Below are 24,301 nucleotides of genomic sequence, written 5' to 3'. Positions count from 1 at the left end.
AGACATTCAATCTCTTGATTCTCAATATTTTCTCTTGCTGACCCCACGTCTGGAAGTCTTGCCAGTCCCTTTTCATGTCTTCCTTAAATTTCTAGCTAAAATCAAATACTTTCTATAGGAACCCTTTCTCTCATCCCTTTTATTTCTAGTTCTTTTCCTTTGTGCATTATTTTTTATTTATCCTTTTGTTTTAGCTTGCTTGTTTATAGTTGTTTGCATGTTGTTAGAAAGTGAACTCCTTGACAGCAAGACTGTTTTTTTTTTGCATTTATTTGTATTCGCATAGCATAGTGCCTGACAGTGTAGTAGGTAATTAGTAAATATTGATTGATTGGTTGATTGACTGACTGACTATAGCCTACTTATATCAACTGTGGTTTGGTGGTAGAGTTTTTATTCCTCATTTTCACCTTTTATTCGGATTCCTTTAAGATTGTGCTTTTACATGGCTTTTAGTTATATGGAATCATTGGGAAGAACATTGATATTTAAAGATGAACTTTTGCTGCAGGAAGTAGCTTAGTGTTAATGATACTGCTTCATAATTTACTAAATGTGTTCCTGACCAAGATATTCAAATTTGGGCTTCAATATCCTCATTGACTGTCCTAGATATCCATACTGAAGGACTAATTCGATTGAAGAGAGATAATTTAAAATTATTGGACAGTCTTAAAGCCATAATCAACAAAAGAGGCTAGACATTATACTTCAAGAAATTATCAAAGAAAATTGCCCCCATATCTAAGAACCAGAGAGTAAAATAGAATCCACTATTCACCTTCAAAATGAAAACTCCCAGGCATATTACAGTCAAATTCCAGAGTTCCCAAGTCAAGGAAAAATATTGCTAATAGCTAGAAAGACACTATTCAAATATTGTGGAGCTAGTCAGGATAACACAAGGTTTAGTAGATTCTACATTAAAGGATTCCAGGGCTTGGAAAACAATATTTCAGAGAGCAGTGAAGCTAAGATTACAACAACGAATTATCTAACTAGCAAGACAGAATATAATACTTTAAGAAGGAAAATGAATATTCAGTGAAATAGAAGACTTTTAGGCATTCCTGATAAAAAGACCAGAGCTGAATAGAAAATTCAAATATAAGACCCAAGTGAATTTTTTTAAAAAGGGTTAATACAAAAGAGAAAATTGTAAGGGATTTAGTAAGGTGAATATGTTTACATTCCCATATGGAAAAATGAGACCTGTAACTCACAAGTACTTCATTATTAGTAAGACAATTAGAAGTAGTCTACATAGCCAATTCATTGTTTCTCTCCTAATTTTACCCTCATTTGTTTATACAGAAGCTTTTCAATGTCATGTAGTCAAATTTGTACATTTTGCCTTTAATGAATAAGTCTTCCAATTTCTTGTTTGATAAAGCCCTTTCCATATCCATAGCTGCCAAAAATATCTCTTTCTCTGTTCCTCTAATTTGCTTATGGTATTTTTTTTATATCTAAGTCATGTATCTATTTAGAATTTATTGTTGTATGTGATATGAAATTATGTTTTAATTCTAATTTCTGTCAAGACTATTTCTAGTTTTCATCAAGTTTTTCAGATGAGACCCTAAGCATAATAGTTGGGTCTTTGAATTTACTGAATATCATGTTACTTTAGTTATTTGCTTCCCATGTTCCCAATTTGTTGCATTTTGATAGCTTTTCTATATTTTAACCCAGCACCAAATAGTTGTGGTTATTATTGCTTTTTAGTGTATTTTGAGATTTGGTATTACTAGGCCACCTTCTTTTCCATGTTTTTTCATCTTTTTTCTTGAGATTATTGACCTTTTGTGTATCCAAGTGAATTTTGTTGTTTTTATTTTCTTAGCTACTTTAATGTGGTACTGAATAAGTATATTAATATAATTTTAAAAAATGTTACCATGGCTTAACCATGAAAAATTAATCTTCAGTTATTTAGGTATAACTTCTACAAAGAGTTTTTTATAGTTATCCTATTTCCTGTGCATGTCTTGGTAAAGAAAATGCTAATTATTATACACATTCCATATATTTTAAAATAGAATTTATCTTTCTATCTCTTCCTATTGGTTTTTGTTGATGGTACTTAGAAAAGTTGATGATTTATGTAACTTGTTTTATGTTTTATTTATTTTACTGATGGTTTTATTTAAATTAATTTTAGTTGAAATTTGTGAGTTCTTTTAAGTCACATCTTCTGCAAAAAGTGGTAGTTTTCTTTCCTCTTTTTTAAATGCATATTTCTACAGTTTATTTTTCTTGCTATAACTGGCATTTCTAGAAATATGAAAAAAAAAGAAGATAAAGGACTTAACTCTAACTCTTTTGGAAGGGCCTCATTATAAAAGATGTTGGCTTCTGGTTTTATTTTATAGATGCAATATGCTGTATCTGGGAATGTTTCACTTGTTCCTATACTTTTTAATTTTTATGAAATGGAAATGTGAATAGTATTTTGTTAAAGACTTTTCTGTCAGCTACTGATATTTTTTTGTTATCAATGTGATCTGTTATGCTTATTCTTTTCCTTATCTTGAACTAACTCAGCATTCCTAGTATTCCTAGTTTTGCGATATTATATCTTCTTTGCTAATATTTAATTTAACATTTTGCCTTAATGTTGGGTAAATTGGTCTGTGTTGTATTTCTTTGCTTTGTTTCTCTTTATTTAGATATTGTAATCATTTTTATCATAGTTTATTAAGATTCTTTTTCTTATTTTTGCAAATAATTTATATGATATTAGAACCAGTTGTCTGACAAAATCCACTTAAACATTTGGTCCTAGATTGGTTTTTTCTTGAGGAGTTCCTTTATGACTTGTCTAGTTTTTTGTTTATTTGTTTTTTGGTGGTGGTCTTTTTGCTTTATGAGATTACATTACTGAAATTCTTTTTCTGTTAACTTAAGTGTTTTATATTTGCAACCATTTTATCTAAATTGCTAGTTTTTTGCACATAATTGGACACAATAATTTCTTAAAATTTCCTTTATCTTCAATTATTATGATTTTTCATTTTTTCTTTTTGATATTATTGGCAGTTTGGTTTTCTTTTCTCTTTTATTTTATTGTTTTGAACCTTTACTTTCCATCTTAGAATCAAAACTGTGAACCTCTGACAAAGGTCTAATTAGTCAAATTTATAAAGAGCTAAATCAATTGTACAAAAAAATTAAGCCATTCTCCAGTTGATAAATGGGCAAGGGACACGAATAGGCAATTTTCAGTTAAAGAAATCAAAACTATTAATAAGCACATGAAAAAGTGTTCTAAATCTCTTACAATTAGAGAGATGCAAATCAAAACAACTCTGAGGTATCACCTCACACCTAGCAGATTAGCTAACATGACAGCAAAGGAAAGTAGTGAATGCTGGAGGGGATGTGGCAAAGTGGGGACATTAATTCATTGCTGGTGGAGTTGTGAATTGATCCAACCATTCTGAATGGCAATTTGGAACTATGACCAAAGGGCATACTAAAAGAATGCCCTTTGATCCAGCCATAGCACTCCTGGGTTTGTACCCCAAAGAGATAATAAGGAACAAGACATGTATGAGAATATTCATAGCTGCACTCTTTGTGGTGGCAAAAAATTGGAAAATGAAGGGATTCCCTCCAGTTGGGGAATGGCAAAACAAATTGTGGCATATGTTGGTGATGGAATACTATTGTGCTTAAAGGAATAATAAATTGGAGGAATTCCATGGAGACTGGAACAACCTCCAGGAAGTGATGCAGAGTGAGAGGAGCAGAACCAGGGGAATGTTGTACACAGAGACTGATACACTGTGGTACAATCGAATGTAATGGACTTCTCCATTAGTGGCAACGCAATGACCCTAAACAATCTGGAGGGATCTATGAGAAAAAACACTATCTACATTCAGAAGAAAAACTGTGGTAGTAGAAACACCAAAAAACACAAAAAACAAAAAACAGCTGTTCGACTTCATGGGTCGAGGGGGATATGATTGGGGATGTAGACTCTAAAGGAACATCCCAGTGCAAATATCAACAACATGGAAATAGGCATTGCATGTGGGCTACGGGAGGGGTGGAGGTAGGGGAGGGAGGGATAGAATATGATTCTTATAACCAAGGAATAATGTTCTAAGTTGACTAAATAAATTTTTTTTAAAAAAAGGAGTACTGGAGAGGGGACTTACACTGCCTGTGGCTGTCCAACTTTAACAGGATGCCATTCTCATGGAAAGAATGCTATGTCACTAATCTCTTATTAATAGCAGGCAAGGGGTGAAAAGACCTTCAACATGACTCGGCTTTATTGCTACAAAAATAGCTTCAGAATTACACAGACTACAGAAACACAAAAGACACAAAATACCAAGGGATACAAAGGGAATAATAACTGTGTTTTATATGTTCTTATAGCAATCTTCCATGTCTAAAATATAGTCACCCTTCTCTTTCTCTAAGCGGTAGACATTATTTTAAATTCTTGTCTTTCCACAAAACTCAACTGAGTATCGTGCATCCTTCCCAAAGCCTTCCCTGATGGAACCCTCCAGCTAAAAGTGGTCTCTAGAAAAAAACTTCCTAGAACATTGTCTAGATCTCCACTTTGCCTCTAGCACTATCTACTTTATGGTATACTTTTTCCCCTCTAGTATTTATAGTATTCCGTTTCGTTTTTATATTCTCTCTAGTATAAGGATTCTTAACTTTTTTGCCTCGTGCCCTTAGATTCTCTTTGTCAGTCTGGTTAAACCTATGGACCCCTTCTCAGAATAATGTTTTTACAAATACAAAATAAAATACATAGGATTACCAGGGAAATGAATTATATTTGTGATCAAGATGTGTTTTTTTTTTTCCTAATCCAAGTTCACAGATACCTTGAAATATATTCACATGCCTTGTGAGTCTTTGGACTCCAGGTTCAGAACACCTGCTCTAGTAGTTTATAAGCTTTGGGGAGGAAATGGGCAGACCATGTTGGTTTTGATGCTGTGTCACAAAAGCAGCTGAATAGAACCAAATTTCCCAGAATGTCTGACCTCAGAGCCCAAAGGCATATTTGGAGAGATTTTAAAGATAATTTTTATTAGACTAAAAGTATAGGATTAAGGTAATTGTTTTAGGAGAAGATGGCATTAAGAATGAGGGAAAATGACTATAGCTTCTAGAATGTGACTCTATAAGCCTAGCTGAAATATTGGTGACTGCCCTTGAGGCAATAAGTAATGCCTTAGACCAGCTGAGCCAAAATCTGTAGAGAAGTGGAATGAGAGAACACAGAGCAGATATTAGCAAAAGCAGTTTTTATGAAGCAATAGCAAGACTGTCTTTCACCAAAGGACTCAAATCCCAAAGCAATTGAGTCTTAGAAGAGTTAGTTTCCCAAACTCTTTAGCAGGATGAGAGCAGGAAAAAGTGAGTAAGATAAAAATGGAGATTGTACTTGGGAAAGAATGCCAGATTTGGAGGCAGGGGACCTGGATTCTACTCTTCTTACTACTTGTGTGAGAATGGCCAAATCACTTCTTTAGGATTCATTTTCTTTATTTGTAAAATAACAAGAGTTGACCTCAATGATCCTTAGGGAACTAAATTTATGATCCTATGCTTGTGAGATTATTTCTGTTGTTTTAATATTTATTTCACTACTGATTAAAAGTTTTACTTAGTACAGTAGATAACTAAGTACCTAGACCTGTATGATTTTACAAGTTCCCATTTAAATTGCAGCTAAATCAGATGAAATAAATTATTATTGAAAATTTAAAAAAAAAGAATCAATACTGTGTATTGGTTTTATGACAGAAGAGCAGTAAGAGCTAGGAAAGTGGGGTTTAGTGACTTGCCTGGGATCACACAGCTAGGAAGTGTTGAGGCCTGATTTGAACCTAGGACCTAAGTCTCTAGGTATGGCTCTCAATCCACTGAATAACAATATTTTACAGATGAACCCCATATCACTTTCAGTTATGAGAGAGTTCTTGTTTTACATGAATTTGTTAGCAAATTCAACATTACATGAAGAATTCTGAAGAAATTGGCATTCCAGAAAAAAAAAACAAACAACCTGTAATTGTAAAGTACTGTGTGCTCTCTTTTCTTTCTTGCCCCTCAGTTCCCTACTTGGCCTCCAGTCCCCTACCAAACCACACACCCTTAAAAAAAATTCCTCCAAGGGAAAGCAGAACAGCTTAAGCCATTGCCTGGAGCTTGGCTTGAGACCTCTAAAGGGGAGAATGGAGACCTCCTCTGTTCACCCACCCTTTGATCTGGCCCCTGTGACTTAACATGGGTACTGGAGTACTGCTCCTGGACTTCTTGTGTCACTTTCTCTTGTCTGTGTCTGTCCCCCACATCTTTGATTATCCCATTGTTTCTCCTCTTGGTTCCTGGCAAGCTCCCATGTTCCTCCTCTTCTCTGGCTTCTTTGTCCCCATGATTCTCTCTCCCTCTGTCCCTGTGGTCCTTGAACCTTGTGCTTTGTCCCCTTTCGCCATGGGTGCAAGCTCCTCTCCTACATTCCTTCCCTCCTTTTCTCTGGATAGTGGGCAAATTTGCATCATAAAAATCTTTATTATATAGAGGTCTGCAGAATGTACCACTTGGAAAAAGTGAGAACTATTTATACATATATATGCATAAAATATTGCTATTGTCTAGTGCTTTGAGGTATAATATAGTTGTACTTAAAAAAATTAAATCTTTACCTTCTGTCTTAGAATTGATACTGTGTATTATTGCCCAGGAGCTAGGAAGTGTCTGAGACCAGATTTGAACCCAGGATCTCTTGGCACCAAGCCTGGGTTCTCTATTTACAGAGCCACCTAGCTTGTACTTATGAAAACCTTTGAAGGCTAAACAAAGTAGGTTGACATTTTATTATGGAAGCAGTGTGGAACCAGTTGGGAGTTGGGAGTTGATTGAATAAGGGGCAGTTAGTTACAAGTCAGATATATACTTAAGAAAGCTCAGTTTGGCTGCTAATTTGGAGAATGAATTTGAGGCAGGGATATTAGGAAGGTGTTGCTGTGATTTCAAGTGAAAGATGATAAAGGTTTGGACCAACAATAATTTTACAAACCTGAGGGGCTGGAAGAATGGGAGTGACTTCAATAGAAATGGGTTAAGTTTGGAAGCAGGGTAGGTTTGGGGGGAGAGAAGATGAGTTCCATTTTGAACATGTTTTCCTTCTCTGAGTATTGTTAAGTTAAATTTCCATAATTGTGTTGAAAGAATAGTGTTTTTCTTCAAACATTAGCGACCTCTAGTGCTCTTTGGTATAAAATAAATTAAAATTTTAATCTTTGTCAATATCATTCAAATATAAGTTGTTAGTTTTTCAGTGTTTCTGATGCAGTCAAAAATAATTCAAGATCATGATAAAACTATTTTGTCATGGATAACACACTGGAAAAATATTCAGAAGAATTAGGTGTATAGTCATAGCTATGCTATTAATTAGCTATGTGAACTTGACATTGGATAAATTACTGCTCAATCCCCATCTGGCCCTCTCTGTAATGTAAGCTGACTAGGTTAGAAGATTGTTAAGTTTATTATTGCCCATTTAAGACAGTTAAATATAAGCTTAAATAAAATAATTGTGCCTTGGATTTCAGGGACTGTCATACCCTACTCTGGATGACAGACTGTATGTGTTCTCTCTCTCTCTCTCTCTCTCTCTCTCTCTCTCTCTCTCTCTCTCTCTCTCTCTCTCTCTCTCCATATATAATTCCCATCTCTCCACTATAGATACAAGAAAGGATTCAGTTAGCCAATAGTATCCTGGATGTTTATGTGTATATGTATACATATATAATCACTACTGTGCCAAAGGTTTAGGGTATACAGAGAAAGGCAAAGAAAAGCCCTGGTTTTTAAAGAGCTCACCATCTAATGGGAGAGATAACATGCCAATAACAAAATCCAAAAATACATACAGAATATATTGGAGATAATCAATAGAAATAAGAGACTTATACTAATGGGGATTGGGAAAGGTTTTTAGAAGATTGGAAGTGATGGAGCTTCCTATTTTCTTCAAAGTTGCTTCCCTGGTGTTGGTTGTCTTTTACATTTCAAATTCTGACTGTTTGAAGACAAGAGTACTATTGAATACTGGTATAGTAGCCATGACAGGAAAATTAAATGTTACCTCTTTGAGTATCTCTTTGAGTATCTATTAGCAACATAACTGCTTCATGTGAGAACTATAACTTGAGTTATTAGTCAATTGAGAAATTATTCCTTGGTTACAGGAATCATATTCTTTCCCTCCCCTTCTCCAACCCCTTTCTGTAGCCAATGCACAATTCCACTGGGTTTTACATGTGTCCTTGATCAAAACCCATTTTCATGTTGTTAATGTTTGCGCTAGGATAATTATTTAGATGTCTACATCCCCAACCATATCCCCCTTGACACATGTAATCAAGCAGTTGTTTTTCTTCTGTGTTTCTGTTCCCACAGTTTTTTCTCTGAATTTGGATAGTGTTCTTATAAATCCCTCCAAGTTGTTCAGGGTCACTGCATTGCCACTAATGGAGAAATCCATTATATTCGATTGTACCACAGTGTATTAGTCTCTGTGTATAATGTTTTCCTGGTTCTGCTCCTTTCATTCTGCATCGTTCCAGTTCACATGGAATCCCTCCAGTTCATTATTCCTTTGAGCACAATAGTATTCCATCACCAACATATACTACAATTTGTTCAGCCATTCCCCAATTGGAGGACATGCCCTCATTTTCCAGTTTTTTTGCCACCACAAAGCTCACCTCTGAGTATTTTCATACAAGTCTTTTTCCTTATTATCTTTTTGGAGTACAACCCAACAGGATATGGGTGGATCAAAGGGAAGACAATCTTTTAGTGCCCTTTGGGCATAGTTCCAAATTGCCCTCCAGAATGGTTGGATCAATTCACAGCTCCATCAGTGATGCATTAATGTCCCAACTTAGCCACATCCCCTCCAACACTCATTACTTTCCTTTGCTGTCATCTTAGCCAATCTGCTAAGTGTGAGGTGACACCTGAGAGTTGTTTTGATTTGCATCTCTCTGATTATAAGAGATTTAGAACACTTTTTCATGTGCTTATTGATAGTTTTGATTTCTTTATCTGAAAATTGCCTATTCATGTTCCTTGCCCATTTTTCAATTGGGGAATGGCTTGATATTTTGTACAATTGATTTAGCTCTTTATGAATTTGAGTAATTAGACCTTTGTCAGAGGTTTTTGTTATGAAGGCTTTTTCCCCAATTTGTTGCTTCCCTTCTAATTTTGGTTGTATTGGTTTTGTTTGCACAAACTCTTTTTAATTTAATGTAATCAAAATTATTTGTTTTATGTTTTGTGATTTTTCTAAATCTTGCTTGGTCATAAAATCCTTCCTTTCCCAAAGACTTGACATGTATACTATTCTGTGTTCACCTAATTTACTTATAGTTTCCTTCTTTATATTCAAGTTATTCACACATTCTGTTGTTTATCTTGGTGTAGGGTGTGAGGTGTTGATTCAAACCTAATCTCTTCCATACTGTCTTCCAATTTTCCAGCAGTTTTTATCAAATAGTGGATTTTTGTCCCAAAAGCTGGGATCTTTGGGCTTATCATAGACTGTCTTGCTGAGGTCACTTACCCCAAGTCTATTCCACTGATCCTCCTTGCTGTCTCTTAGCCAATACCATATTGTTATGATGACCACTGCTCTATAGTATAGTTTGAGATCTGGTACTGCAAGGCCACCTTCCTTCACATTTTTTTCATGATTTCCCTGCATATCCTTGATCTTTTGTTCTTCCAAATGAAGTTTATTATGTTTTTTTCTCTAATTAAGTAAAAAAGTTTTTTGGTTGTTCAATGGGTATGGTACTAAATAAGTACATTAGTATGGGTAGGATTGTCATTTTTATGATGTTAGCTAGTCCTACCCTTAAGCAATCAATGTTTTTCCATTTGTTTAGATCTAGTTTTAATTGTGTGAAGAGTGTTTTGTAGTTGTGTTCATATAGTTCCTGTGATTGTCTTGGCAGATAGATTCCCAAGTATTTTATATTGTCTAGGGTGATTTTAAATGGAATTTCTCTTTCTAATTCTTGCTCCTGAGATGTCTTAGAAACATATAGAAATGCTGATGACTTACGTGGGTTTATGTTTTATCCTGCAACTTTGCTAACGTTATTGATTATTTCCACAAGCTTTTTGGTGGATTCTCTAAGTAGACCATCATATCATCAGCAAAAAGTGATAGCATGGCCTCCTCATTGCCTATTTTAATACCATCAGTTTCTTTTTCTTCTCTAATTGCTACTGCTAGTGTTTCTAGTACAATGTGAAACAATAGAGGTGATAATGGGCATCCTTGTTTCACTCCTGATTTTATTGGGAAGGCTTTTAGTTTAACTCCATTGCAAATGATGTTTGCTGATGGTTTTAGATATATACTCTTTATTATTTTTAGGAAAAGACCTTCTAATCCTATATGGTGTTTTCAGTAGGAATGAATGTTGTATTTTGTCAAAGGCTTTTTCTGCATCTATTGAGATGATTATGTGATTTTTGTTGGTTTGTTAATATGGCCAATTATGTGGATGGTTTTCCTAATATTGAATCATCCTTGCATTCCTGGTATAAATCCCATCTGGTCATAATGAATAACCCTTGTGATGACTTGCTGGAGTCTTTTTACTAGTATTCTATTTAAGATTTTTGCATCTATATCCATTAAGGAGATTGGTCTATAGTTTTCTTTCTCTGTTTTTGACCTGCCTGGTTTTGGGATCAGGACCATATTTGTGTTGTAAAATGAATTTGGGAGAAATCCTTCTTTGCTTATTCTGTCAAATAGTTTGTATAATGTTGGGATTAGTTGTTCTTTGAATATTTGATAGAATTCATTTGTGAATCCATCAGGCCCTGTTGATTTTTTCTTAGGGAGTTCTTTGATGGCTTGTTCAAATTCTTTTTCTAATATGGGGTTATTAAGTATTCTATTTCTTCTGTTAATCTAGGCAATTTATATTTTTGTAAATATTCATTAATATCACCTAGATTGCCATATTTGTTGCCATATAATTGGGCATACTAGTTTTTAATAATTGCCTTAATTTCCTCTTCTTTAGGGATGAGGTATCCCTTTTCATCTTGGATACTGTCAATTTGGTTTTCTTCTTTCCTTTCTTAAATTAGATTGACCAGTCTATTTTATTTATTTTTTTCAAAGTACCAGCTTCTATTCTTATTTATTAAATCAGTAGTTTGTTGACTTTCAATTTTATTAATTTCTCCTTTAATTTTTAAGATCTCTAATTTCTCTTCATCTGAGGATTTTTAATTTGTTCACTTTCTAGTTTTTTAATTTGCATACCCAATTCATTGACCTCCGCTCTCCCTAGTTTGTTAATATATGAACTCAGGGTTCTAAATTTCCCCCAAAGTGCTGCTTTGGTTGCATCACATAGATTTTCAAAGATTGTCTCATCATTGCCATTTTCTTCAATGAAATTATTAATTGTTTCTATGATTTGTTCTTTAACCAATTTTGGAGAATTTTATTATTTTATTTCCAATTAATTTTTTGATTTGCCTCTTCCTGTACTCTTACTAATTATTATTTTCATTGCATTGTGATCTGAGAAGGTTGCATTTATTATTTCTGTTCTTTTGCACTTGTTTGCAATGTTTTTATGCCCTAATACATGGTCAATCTTTGTGAATGTACTATGTGCTGCTGAAAAGAAGGTGTATTCCTTTTGTCCCTATATATTTTTCTCTACATATCTACTAATTTTTCTAAGATTTCATTCACTTCTTTTACCTTTATCTTATTTGTTTTTCAGTTTGATTTATCTAGTTCTGATAGAGGAAGGTTCAGGTCTCCCACTAGTATAGTTTTTCTATCTATTTCATCCTTGAGCTCCACTAATTTCTCCTTTAGAAATTTGGATTCTATGCCATTTGGTGCATTCATATTGAGTACTGATATTTCCTCATTGTCTATACTGCCTTTTATCAGGATGTAATTACCTTTTCCATCTCTGATCTATTTTTATTTTGGCTTTGTCAGATATCATGATTGTGACTTCTCCTTCTTTTTCTTAGTTGATGCCCAATATCTTTTACTCCATGTGCTTACCTTTACTCTATGTGTATCTACCTTCCTTAAGTGTGTTTCTTGTAGACAACATATGCTAGGATTTTGGTTTCCAATCCACTCTGCTATTTGCTTGCATTTTATGGATGAGTTAATTCCATTCACAGCCAAGGGGCTTTTCGGAGGCTGTTGCCTCTGGAAAAGCCAAGGAAAGGGAGTCAGCTTCATCACTCACCACGTGACCATCTAAGGGAAGCAGTCTGAGGTTTTAGGATTGAGCTCTTCCAAGTAAAGTTCCACTGCCAAGTCCCCCTCACAGGAAGTGACATGAAATATAAAGGCAGTTCTTTATGTCACTTCCTGTGTCTCACATGTACCAATAGTGGCTTAAATTTGGCTTTGGACAGCCCAGGGGGTCAGTCAGTTGTTTCTGATTTGTCACTTGCTAGCACACACGGATCATAGACCTTCCTTCCCCACACTTAATCCTTAATTGGGGGTATATACATTCCTAGTTGCTAAAGTTCTATAGACTAAGCAGAGTGGAGTTAATCAAAAATTCACACTTGGCATTTCATCCTATACAGGTTGTCACTATTCCCTCTAAGTATAATTCTTCTAGCTACCCAGGTGATAATAACAATTTTTAAGGGTTGCCAATGTCTTCTTTTCTTGTAGGGATACATATTTTTAACTTATTGGATCTCTTAAAAAAAGTTTTTTTATTTGTTGGTTTTTTCCCCCTTTCTTAATTACCTTTTGGTGATTCTCTTGGGTTCTGTGTTTGGGCATCAAATTTTCTGTTCAGGTCTGGTCTTTTCTTTACAAATGCTTGGAAGTCTCCTATTTTATGAAATGACTATACTTTCCCCTGTAAGAATATAGTCAGTTTTGCTGAGTAGTTGATTCTTGGTTGTAAACGTAGTTCCCTTGCTTTCCAAAATATCATATTCCATGCCTTTCAGTCCTTCAGATGCAGCCAGATCCTGTGTTATCCTCACTGTGGTTCATGGTATCTGAATGACTTCTTTTTAGCAGCTTGAAATATTTTTTCATTGGTCTGGTAGTTCTTAAATTTGACTACAACATTCCTGGGTGTTGTCAATTGGGGATTAAGTACAGGAGGTGATCTGTGGATTCTTATAATATCCATTTTTCCTCCTTGTTCTAGGATATTGGGGCAGTTTTCTTGAACAATTTCCTGTAGTATTATGTCCAGGCTTTTTCTTTTGTCATGATCTTCCAGTTGATTCTTAATAATTATTATTATTTAATAATGATTCTTTTTTCTTTTTAAAATTTTTTCCATTTGAATAAGTTTATTTAGTCAATTTAGAACATTATTCCTTGGTTACAATAATCACATTATTTCCTTCCATCCCCTCCACCCACTCTTCCCACAGCGAACGCACAATTTCATTTGGTATTACTTGTGTCCTTGATCAGAACCTATTTCCATGTTGTTGATGTTTGCACTAGGATGTTCATTTAGTCTACATCCCCAACCATATCCCTTCGACCCATTTTTCAAGCAGTTGTTTTTCTTTGGTGTTTTTACTCCTACAGTGTTTCCTCTGGATGTGGATAGTGGTTTTTCTTGTATGTTCCTCCGAGTATGTTCATTGCATTGCTACTAATGGAGAAGTCCATTACATTCGATTGTACCACAGTGTATCAGTCTCTGTGTACAGTGTTTTTCTGGTTCTGCTCCTCTCTCTCTGCATCAATTCCTGGAGGTTGTTCCAGTCCCCATGGAATTCCTCCACTTTATTATTCCTTTGAGCATAATAGTATTCCATCACCAACATATACCACAATTTGTTCAGCCATTCCCCAATTGAAGGGCATCCCCTAATAATGATTCTTAAGTTGTCTCTCCTCAACCTGTTTTCTCAATCTTTTTTATGGATGAGGTGTTTAATATTTTCCTCAATTTTTTCATTTTTTGATATTGTTTTATAGTTTCCTGCTGCCTTGTGCAGTCATTTGCTTCTAGTTGTTGTATTCTAGTTTTTAAAGACTGAATTTTATCCCTAGCTTTTTGGGCATCTTTCTTCTTCTGGTCTGACTTTCTTTGGAGGTCATCTTTCATTTTCTTTGCCTCATCTTTCATCTCCTTTGCCTCATTTTCAAGTTGATGAATTTTGGCTTTTAAAACACTATTTTCTGTTTCCAGATGATTTATTTTGCTTTTTAAGTTCTTTTCCAAGTTGTCTTAAGCCTCTCTTAATTGTTTTTTGAATTGTGTTTTGAGTTCTTCCAAAGACTGTGTCCAATTCTCTGGAGTTTCTGTGTTTTTGCTTGGTGTTCCTTTATCTTCCTCTGTTTCCTTTGCTCTTTGGTCATTGCCTGGATAGAAGCTGTTGATTGTAATTTCTTTTTTCTTTTTCTGTAGTTTACTCATATTTTCCCCTTCTTCTCCCCCCCTCCCCTGTATTTAGGGCTGTTCTGTCCTGAAGGGGCCTTTTCTCTGTTCTTCTGTTTGATCAGGTAGTCTAATCTGCCCAAGCTGACAGCAGAAGCTGAGAAGGAGTTGAGCTTCTGGCCCTGTGGTCAAGGTTGTTGCCTGTAGTTTTTTTTTAGCCTTTGCCCCTTGGAGCTCAATCAGTGAGGCTCTCAGATCAGTCTATGTGGGAGGGGTATTGGATCTTGAGCTTCTCTGTCCTTTGAAGGCTTCTTATCTGCCCTTATTGATGAGATTGAGCCAGGGCAGAGTTGATCTGCACAGCTGGATGTGCTCTGAGGCAAGAACCTCCAGAATGTGTGTGTGTGTGGGGTAAGATGGAGTGTTTTGGCTGTGACTGGGCTGCCCGTCATGCACTTCTCCTCCAGCTGCCTCTACATCACCTGTGTTCTAAGCCCTGAGCCTGGCACAGCTTTGCCATGTGAGGTTCTCCCTCTGGACTAGTGCTCTTGCCAGCCCAGAGATTCCAGCCACTTCTGGAGGCTCAGTGCTGAAGCTGGGGGAGGGGTCATGGGACCTTCCTTATTCCTTCCCCTTAAACCCACTTGTTCTAGAGTTCAGGCTTTTTGGGGCACATACCTTTTAAGTTGGGTCCAGGTGGAGTGTTCTCTAGCTCTGTCCTATTGTTAGATTTGTTTTTCAGTCCCCTGGAAGCATTGTGTTTTTGATGGGTGAGGAAGGGCTTATGGAGGTCTAAATTTTTGCTTCATCTAAGTCGCCATCTTCTGTGTTAATATTTAAATGAAAAATTTTCTAAAATGAATTATATATTAATGTCTTTAAAAATAATATACTAATTAATTTTTTCCAAGAATGTCATTCCTGAGATTTCAGAAAATAGCTCTCTGCGTATTTCCCTATTTCCTCTTATTTTCTACTTAGATTCACTTGTTTTTAGCTAAGGCAATCATTTTCAAGCCTGGATTTTGTCACTTTCTGAGAATGCAGTTGACTCCAAAGCCTGGGATCAAGAGATGTCATTCTGTTTCAAAGAGTAAACTTTCCAAGTTGAACATCAGGTAAGAGTAAATGTGCAATAAGATAAAATCAATAATTTTCCATATTACCATTCCAAAGCAAATGTAGGAATGATCAGCACATTATATTCCATGGGTGAACTTTCCCACCAATGAACTTAGTGTCTGAAGGCACAAGTGGACATACATTTATATAATGCTAACTAATAGCTTACATTTATATAGTACCTACTTTGTGCCAGACACTGTGCTAAATGATTGACTAATGTTAAATTTACATGGTTGGACTGAACATATTTAATTGGTGGTCACCAGAGATTTAATTTCTAAATCCCAACATGAATTACTAAAATACATGGAATTATGATAGTTTATTTTATAATAGAGTGAATATATTAAGGAAGAGGGAAAAGGGGAGAGAGATAGAAATCTCTGAGTTCCTCTGAACCAGTTAGAATTTTTAAGGCACCAGCGAGGGGAAAGGAGTCTCAAGATGATGCACCTTTCTCGGAGGTTCACACCTCCTCCAGAAAGCGCAAGGAAGGAAGTCAGCCTTTACACTCACCATGGTGACTCTCTAAAAGGAAAGAAGTCTGAGGTCTCCTGCAAGAGCTCCTCTCCAGTTCCACAGCGAAGTGTCTTCACTCCAAGCCTGAGTGTCTATCTTCTAGTCTCTTCAAGTGTCTGTCTTCCCTCCAGCTCTGTGACTGTCTTTACTCCAAGTCCAAGTGACTGTCTTCCAATCCAACTCCGAGTGACTGAATATTTTTTCCAGTGTGTCTCTGTTTCCACTATTTAAAGACCTTTTTCTCTTGTGTCACCTCTCCTAAATTTTATGTCTACCAATCACAGCAGATGCTCTTCTCCAGGACTGCCCACTCTTTCATACATAGGTCATAGACCTCCCACTCAATGTATGAAATGGATGTTCATACCTTTTTGTGGTTAGTTCACACTTTTTGTAGTTCATACCTTTTTGTGGTTAAAATGGGTAGATCTACTTTAAGTACTGGGTTTACACTTTGGGGATTAAAATCTGAAAATAGATAGGGGATTACAATTTAATCTTCACAATAAAGGAAGAGCTAAGTACCTTTATTGTTACAATCAGGGGAGAGCTAAATCCAATCTTCACACTAACACTATCTCATTTGATCCTCACAATAACCTTAGGAGGTAGGTGCTATATTTATTCCCATTTTATAGTTGAGTGAACTGAGACAAATATAAGCAAAATTTATCTCACTCTTCTGCTTTTCCTTTTCATACCAGTGGCAATAGAAAGTAGTATGTTCTTCTAATGCTTGACCCCTCTCAAACTGTGGATGGTGCTTACGTGCAATAGCCTAGATTGAAGCTTTTGTCCAGTGAGCTCAGCCTATCTTCAGATAATCAGGAATCTTTTAGCTGAAGCCTTAAATAAAGATCATTTATATGCTGCTTTTGATTTGTGAGGTACTTAAAAATATAATCTCATATTATCCTGACAACCACCCAGGGAAGGAGGGGCTATTATTATCCCCATTTTGCAGATAGTAAATGACTTGCCCTGGTTCATAGAACTACTAAATATCAGGATGGATTTGAACTCAGGTCTTTACTTCAAATCCAGTACTCCACTGCTAACTGGGACACCACCATCTTCCTTCAACTGTACTTTTCCCCACAAAACTCAAATAAAGCTGGCTTTTTCACTCCCCGATGTTTCTTTAGTCTTAATTTGCCAAATTCCTGAATCTGGACATACTACTTTCCTTAACTTAAATCAGAGCCTTTTGGTTTATTTCATGAATTTCCTTTTACTTATAAAGCAAAACTCACCAAATCTGGATTTTGGAAAAGACAGTTTTTATTTAACCATTCATAGTCTTCAGACATTTTTATATGCTTATTCATTTTATGTTTTGCCATCTTAACTCTTAAAATAGCTGCATATAAGTAAACCAAGGAACCAGTATCCTATAGCTCCAGTTATTTGGTAATCTCAAAAGAGAGATTCACTCTTAAAAGTTTGTGTTGCTGAGAGCTGTGTGTATTCATACAAAAGAGAATTCAATCTCATATCCTTTAAAGGTTATTTAAACCCATAGTTCATTTTTTGTTTCTTTTGCAACCAAACAGCTTACTGCATATATGAAAGTTGTTTAGCAGTTTTTATTAAACCAAAAATCTTTTATTACTCTTTTCAGGCAACAAACTGTTTCATATAGATATTATTTTATGTCTTGACTAACATGGTCAGTAATTATTGTAAACATTTTGTGGGATATGTGTTATATAATGGAGATAAAAAAATAGTTCCATGATCAGGAAGTAGTTGTTAATTGGCTGACAAAAATGGAAATAAAGCATCTTATTCATTTTGGATACTATCATTTCTATTTAGCTGATATCTAGCTTTTATGTTATTGGGTCTTGATATATCTGCACTATAATGGTTTTTCTTTTTTTCAAAGCTGAACATTAGAACTGCAGGCCTAATATTTAGTTTTCTTAGTTACTCATTGACAACTTTCACTGACAAATCATCCAAATGTGTCAGGGGCTGATTACAAAGGTCTCCTCTGGAGAGTTGGACAGGAACTATTACATACTAGGAGGTTTGGTTTTGTAATATAAATTGAGGTAAATTTTTGTGTTTAAAAAAATAGGATCCCAGGATTTTAGAATTGGAAGATGTCCCACTTTAGATCATTTTTAGCTTTTTTAGGTATTCTTTTTGAGCCAGGGACCAATTAACATTTTTCTTTGAGGTTTTGGGTGTAGCTGTTTTGACTTTAATATCTTTTTTCCAACTTTGTGTTTTGATCTTCCCCATAACCATAATAACTTTTTTGGTCAGGTTCTTTTTTTGTTATTTACTTGTTTTTCCAGCCAATTTCTTGAACATTATGCTAAAGTTGGGCTCTGCTCCTGAGGTGGAGGGGACATTGTCTCAACCATCAGGTATTGCATGCTGATGTTTTTCAGAGCTAGTTCTGGGGATGCTAGCTTTCAATTTTTCCAGTGTGATATGATCTAAGGAGAGGTATGGTCACTGTTCTTCCAGCCTGTGTTCTTGTCTGTGAGCAATCACAAGCACTCTTTTCTGTCCTGGGACTCCAGCCAGAGCCCCTGCATCCCTGTATCTGCTCTAGTATACTAATATTCCTCATTGCCCTGGAATTGTGACCTGGGAACACATGTGGACAATTCAGCAGAGTCCTACAGCAAACGGTCCCTGGTAATCTACTCACCAGTTATCTGACCCCCTTAATGTTTGTGGGCTGAGAGCTTTGGAAGCTGCAGCTGCCATTGATTCAGTCACAGCCAACGCCTGCTCTGGACTATGTTCTACTCTCACCTCAGTGAGAGAGATCTTTCCTGCCAACCTTCTAGATTGTCATAGACTGGAAAATTATTTCACCCAGTCCTTTTGTTGAGTCTCCTACTCCAGAATTCATTTTGAGGAATTATTTTTTTTAAACCCCCTTACCTTCCATCTTGAAGTTAATACTGTGTATTGGCTCCAATACAGAAGAGTGGTAAGGGCTAGACAATGGGAGTCAAGTGACTTGCCCAGGGTCACACAGCTGGGAAGTGTCTGAGGTTGAGGCATTATTATAAAGTTGTTTGGAGGGGTATTTGGGAGAGCTCAAGTGAGTCCCTGCCTTTACTTTGCCATCTTTGCCAGTCCCCTCTCCCCAACATGTGTTTGTTTTTTATACCATCATAGTTTCCCTCAGTATGTAAAATGTTTTAAAGAAGGAAATGGCAAACTGCTTCAGTATGCTTGCCTCCAATAGGAGGTCTGAAAAACTACTGAATAACAACCTTAGAAGAGGGGTTGAGAAAGGATTTTTTTAAGAAGGTGGGGTTTTGGTTGGAGTTTGAAGGAAGCTAGAAAAGCCAGGAGTCAGAGGTGAAGAGGGAGCACTTTCTAGGAATGGGAAAAACCAGAAAAAATGCCCGGAGCCTAGCAAATAGTCTTATTAATGAAAAAGCAAGGTTAGGGTTAATTCAGTAGATTTAAGAATCATCAGCATGGAGGTGGTAAATAAATCCATGAAAACTAAGGAGATCACCAAGTTTAGTAGAATAGAGGGAGAGGAGAAGAGGACCCAGGCCAGGGTCATGTTGGACATTTACGAAAGATGTGACATGGATGAGGATCTAGTCATGAAGACTAAGAAGGAGCTAACAGATAGGTAGATGGAAAACCAGAAGAGAATGATGTCCTAGCAACCTATAGAGAAGAGAGTATCATTGAGAAGAGGATAATCAATAACATCAGAAAGCTCTAGGAGAGTGACTGAACTTGCCAATAAGATCACTAGTAACTTTAGTTTTTGTAGAATGAGGAGAAAAAATGAAAGAAAATCAGATTGCAAGGGTTAAGAAGAAAATGAGAGGTGAGAAAGTACAAGTGCTTATTGTAGACAGCCTTCTGAAGATGTTTTGCCACAAAAGGCAGAGAAAACACAGAAACAGAGGACAACAGTGGGGATAGATGCATCAAGTGAGGGTTTTTTTGAGAATGGGAAAGACATAGAAGTTATTTTAGGCATTAGGAAAGGAACCAGTAGACAGTTTGAAGACAAGTGAGAGAATGAAGATGACAAATCTCTTAGAGAAGGCAAGACATGAGGGGGTTGTTTGTGCAGGTAGAGGGTTTTGTTTTGATAAGGAGTAGGGTAATTTTATGTGAGGCAGAGGTTAAGGAGGAGGTAGTGGCAGAAAGTATCTGAGTGAAATGAGATGAAGAAGGAAGAAGTTTAAGTTCAAAATATGAAGTAAGGATCTCAGCTGAGATGAGAGGAGAAGTGCTAGGGAAGTTTGAGGAGGGAAGAAAAAGTTCTGGAAAAGTCACTGTGGAGAGATGGAACTATCATTTGGTGGTAAACTATTTAACTTGAAAAGACCATAAGCCAAGACTAAAGTGGAGGGACAATTGGTACAGTACAGTTGTTCACAGACAATTACATTGTGTACTCATTGCACACTGAGACTTAGCTGCAACAGAGTATGAATTGATTCCTGTCTGCTTGAACTAATTTTGGCCTGACTATGAACACGAAGAAAACAGGTTCTCCACTAGCCAACACTGCACCAGCCAAATGGAGAAATTCTGAATGCAATGGATAAGTTCACTTACTTTAGCAGGCTACTTTTCAGGGATGGCCACATAGATGATGAGGTTGCTACTAGCTCAGTGTTTGTGAGGTTCTGAAGGAAAGTGTGGGAAAGAAGAGTATCAGGCTGCATATCAGACTGAAAGTCTACAGAGCTATTGTACTGACCTCATTATATGCCCGTGAAACCCGGACAATGTACCAGTGCCATGCCAAGCAATTAAATCGCTTCCATTTAAATTATCTTAGGAAGATTCTGAGGATCATCTGGCAAGATAAGATACTGGACACTGAGGACCTTTCTTGAGCTGAACTGCCCACCAACCATTCAGACTCAGCTGCAGAGAATGAGCAGGCCACATTGTTCCAAAGCCAATGGCATATTTGACTAAAAGACCATTTTATGGACAGCGCATATAAGGCAAGGGCTCACATAGAGGTCAAAAGAAATGATGTAAGATCATCCTAAGGATATCTCTGAGAAACATTGGTATTGATTGTGAGACATGGGGGGGCCCTGGCACAAGTTCATCTGTCATGGCATGCCCACAGCAGAAAAGGTACTGTGTTCTATGGGCAAAGCAGAATTGCATTAGCTCAAAAGAAAAGTGAAATGTGTAAATTAATTTAGAGACATCTCTATTCCCCATATTCATATAGACTATTTGTTCTCAACCTATGGTAAAGCTTTTCAAATTTATTCTCATCAGTCACAGTTGGACATACTGTACTTTGACCCTGACATAGTGATGTCATTTTTGATCCTCTTCAAGTACAAAAGACAACCAGTAACCAACCAAAATCCTATCTTCTATAGGAATCTTTCCCCAACCCCTTTTAATTCTAGTATCTTCCCTCTATTATTGCTTAATTATCTTGTATATAGCTTATTCATATATATTTGTTTGCATGTTGTCTCCTCCATAATTATAAGCTCTTTGAGGGCAAGGACTGTCTTTTTTGCTTCTTTTTGTATCCCTACTTTTTAACACAGTGTCTGGCATTTAGTGTCTTGCTAGTTAATGAATGTTTATTGGCTTTTTTCCAGTTTTGTTCCCATGGCTCATGACAAGGCAAAAGATGGGGGCAATTTAAAGTTAAGCTTTGTTAGGAAATGAGTGGCAATAGGACAGGGTTTTTGATAGCAGAAAACAGTATAGGATTAGTAGAGATGAAATGGTTAACATGATAAAACCAATTTTACTAGTGTACCTCTCAAATGAAAAAACTATATGCTATTTTCCTGTTTAGCTACAACTATTTGTCTTCTAACTTCATTAATCATGAAAATTTCAACATGGACATAATTCAGTTCCTCCAGTGGTATTTCAGTCCACTGGCTATTAAACAAAGAACAGTCCAGGCAGATGAGTGCCAGCAATTTAATGTAATGATTGCAAAATAATCTAAGGTACATTTGATTCTCAGGACACTGACTCCTATTATCCCTTTCAAATATCATCACTACAAAAGTGATGAGATCACAGAGGACTAAAGGCCAGTTATTTAACCATGGAATATCCTTTTTTCAAACCTAAATCTGCTTTGTTGCAACTTTCATCCATTTTTAAAAATTCTGCCTTCTGAGGCTGAGGAGAATATGTCTAATCTTTCTTCCCCATGATAGACCTTCAAACAGGTGAGCAGTTACCATATTCCCCACCAAAATCTTTTGCTCTTCCAGTTCTCTCACCAGATGCTCATTTGTCATGATATAGAGGCCCTTCATGATCTTGGTCACCCATCAAGTCACCCTCCATTTTATCAGTGTCCATTCTAAAAGGGGTCCTCTAAATTGTACACAGTATTTAGATGGGGTCCAACTGGGGCCTAGCATAGGGGATTATTATCTCTCAGATCCTGAATATTGTGCACTTAATGCTGCTTAAATTCTATTAATTTTTTTTTGCTTCCAAATTTTGCTATTAATTCTGATTGAGCTTAAAACCTACTCAAAACCACCAGATGTTTTCTAGTTACCCCTTTCTCACTTTGCACTTATTAAGTTGATCTTTTGAACCTTAGTAAGATTTTATACTTACTCCTGTTAAATTTCATCTTATATTCAGCCTTATTTGCTTTCAGAATTTTTTCCGTTTTGATTCTATAATCCAGCATGTTGCTTAAAAATTTGATAAGTAAGCCATCTTTGCTATTATTTTGTCATTCTTTTTTTCTTTAGAATATTTTTCCATGGTTACATGATTCATGATTCCACCCTCACCTCCCAAGCTGACAAGCAATTCCACTGGGTTATACATGTATCATTGTTCAAAGCCTATTTCCATGTTATTAATATTTGCAGTAGAGTGATCTTTTAATATAAAAACCCTAATCATATCCATATTAAGCTTCATGATTGATCATATATTTTTCTTCTGTGTTTCTCTTCCCACAGTTCTTTATTTGTCATTCTTAAAAGTACTAAGGAATGCATGGCCAAGTAGCAATCTCTGAAGCATTCCACTAGAAACCTCCTGAGATAACATGGAACCATCTATAACTATATTTTTGAGACTGGACATTTAGCTAGTTTAAAATCCACCTAATTGTATTATTGTTTTAGTCAAGTATCTTCTTATTTTATATAATTATCAGTAAAATAAATACTTATAGTGTAATGAGAAGTAGTATAGCATAGTGGATAAAGTCGAGAGCAATGACGAGACCTAGTTCCAGCTCCACCCCCAATACTTTTTTTGAAGAGCAGGAAGGTCTGGGTAATGGGGGTTAAGTGACTTGCCCAGGATCTCACATCTAGGAAGTATCTAGTAAATTTACACCAGGTCTAGTCCTTATTTATAAGACACTTTGTCACATGCGTTGCTAAAACTTAGGTGGCTCTTTCTGCTGCATTTTTCAGATTTCTCGGCCCAGTAAATCTGTCAAAAAATGAAATAAGCTTAGTCTGACATGATCTGATGAAACCCTATAACAGTGTTGGTGAAGATTTTCCAAGTTCAAGTGCCCAGAGGGCAAATTCAAGCTGTCTGTGAGTCCCCTGCTTTACCCAAAAGGTGCTGAGGGAGGAAGTGCTTGCTTTGGGATAGGGGGGGGGGCATGCAAAAAATGTCCTGGGAAGAGGGGGACTAGAGAAGCTCTCTTGAGTGCTGGCTGGTCATGTGTGCCAATACTTGGCCAACACTGCCTTGTAGGTTCTGCATGATTTCTGTCTTTTTTTCTTGCTATTCATTAACCATTTCTTTAACAATCTGCTCCTCTTTCTGGATATTTGAACATTTTACATTCTCAAATCCTTCATTGCCTAGTGCAAGGAGTATGAGACTTGGAATCAGGAGGATGTTACTTTACATTCTTTGTCACACACTTACCAGCTGTGTGACCCTGAGCAAGCCACTTAACCCCTGTGTACCTCATAGTAGCTTCTACTTATACTCAGGGTTGTTGTGAGGACAAAATGATGCTTTGAAATGCTTTGAAACCTTAAAGTGCTACATAAATGTTAGTTATTATCATACCCCCAAATCTTTCAGATTACTGGCAATTGCTTAATAATCACTCCTGTAATTTCTTTTAGTACTCAAACATGTAGTTCATTTGGGCCTTCCGTCTCATTAAGGACAGCTAGATACTATTTTACTATCTCTTTTACTTATCTTGAGTATCAACTCCCTATTAGTTCTTTTGTACTGTCCTTTCCAGCCCTAAAATT

General features: G+C 36.2%; 1 protein-coding gene across 6 annotated transcripts in view; it reads left to right on the top strand.

The window, feature by feature from the left end:
• OSBPL1A (oxysterol binding protein like 1A) overlaps window positions 1–24,301 on the top strand; it is a 333,490-nt gene that overhangs the window by 27,337 nt on the left and 281,852 nt on the right. Inside the window, exon 2 of one of the 6 annotated variants that reach the window (XM_056823808.1) lies at window positions 15,423–15,559. The exons of the other annotated variants lie outside the window; for them this stretch is intronic. The gene's annotated coding sequence lies outside the window, so the exon portion shown is untranslated. The remainder of the gene's footprint in view (window positions 1–15,422; window positions 15,560–24,301) is intronic. 6 annotated transcript variants of the gene reach the window in all.

The sequence above is a fragment of the Monodelphis domestica genome, chromosome 3 (genome assembly GCF_027887165.1).
Source record: "Monodelphis domestica isolate mMonDom1 chromosome 3, mMonDom1.pri, whole genome shotgun sequence".
NCBI classification, from domain to species: domain Eukaryota; kingdom Metazoa; phylum Chordata; class Mammalia; order Didelphimorphia; family Didelphidae; genus Monodelphis; species Monodelphis domestica.
Note: the sequence above shows the minus strand (reverse complement) of the source record. Positions and strands in the feature narration are given on the sequence as shown.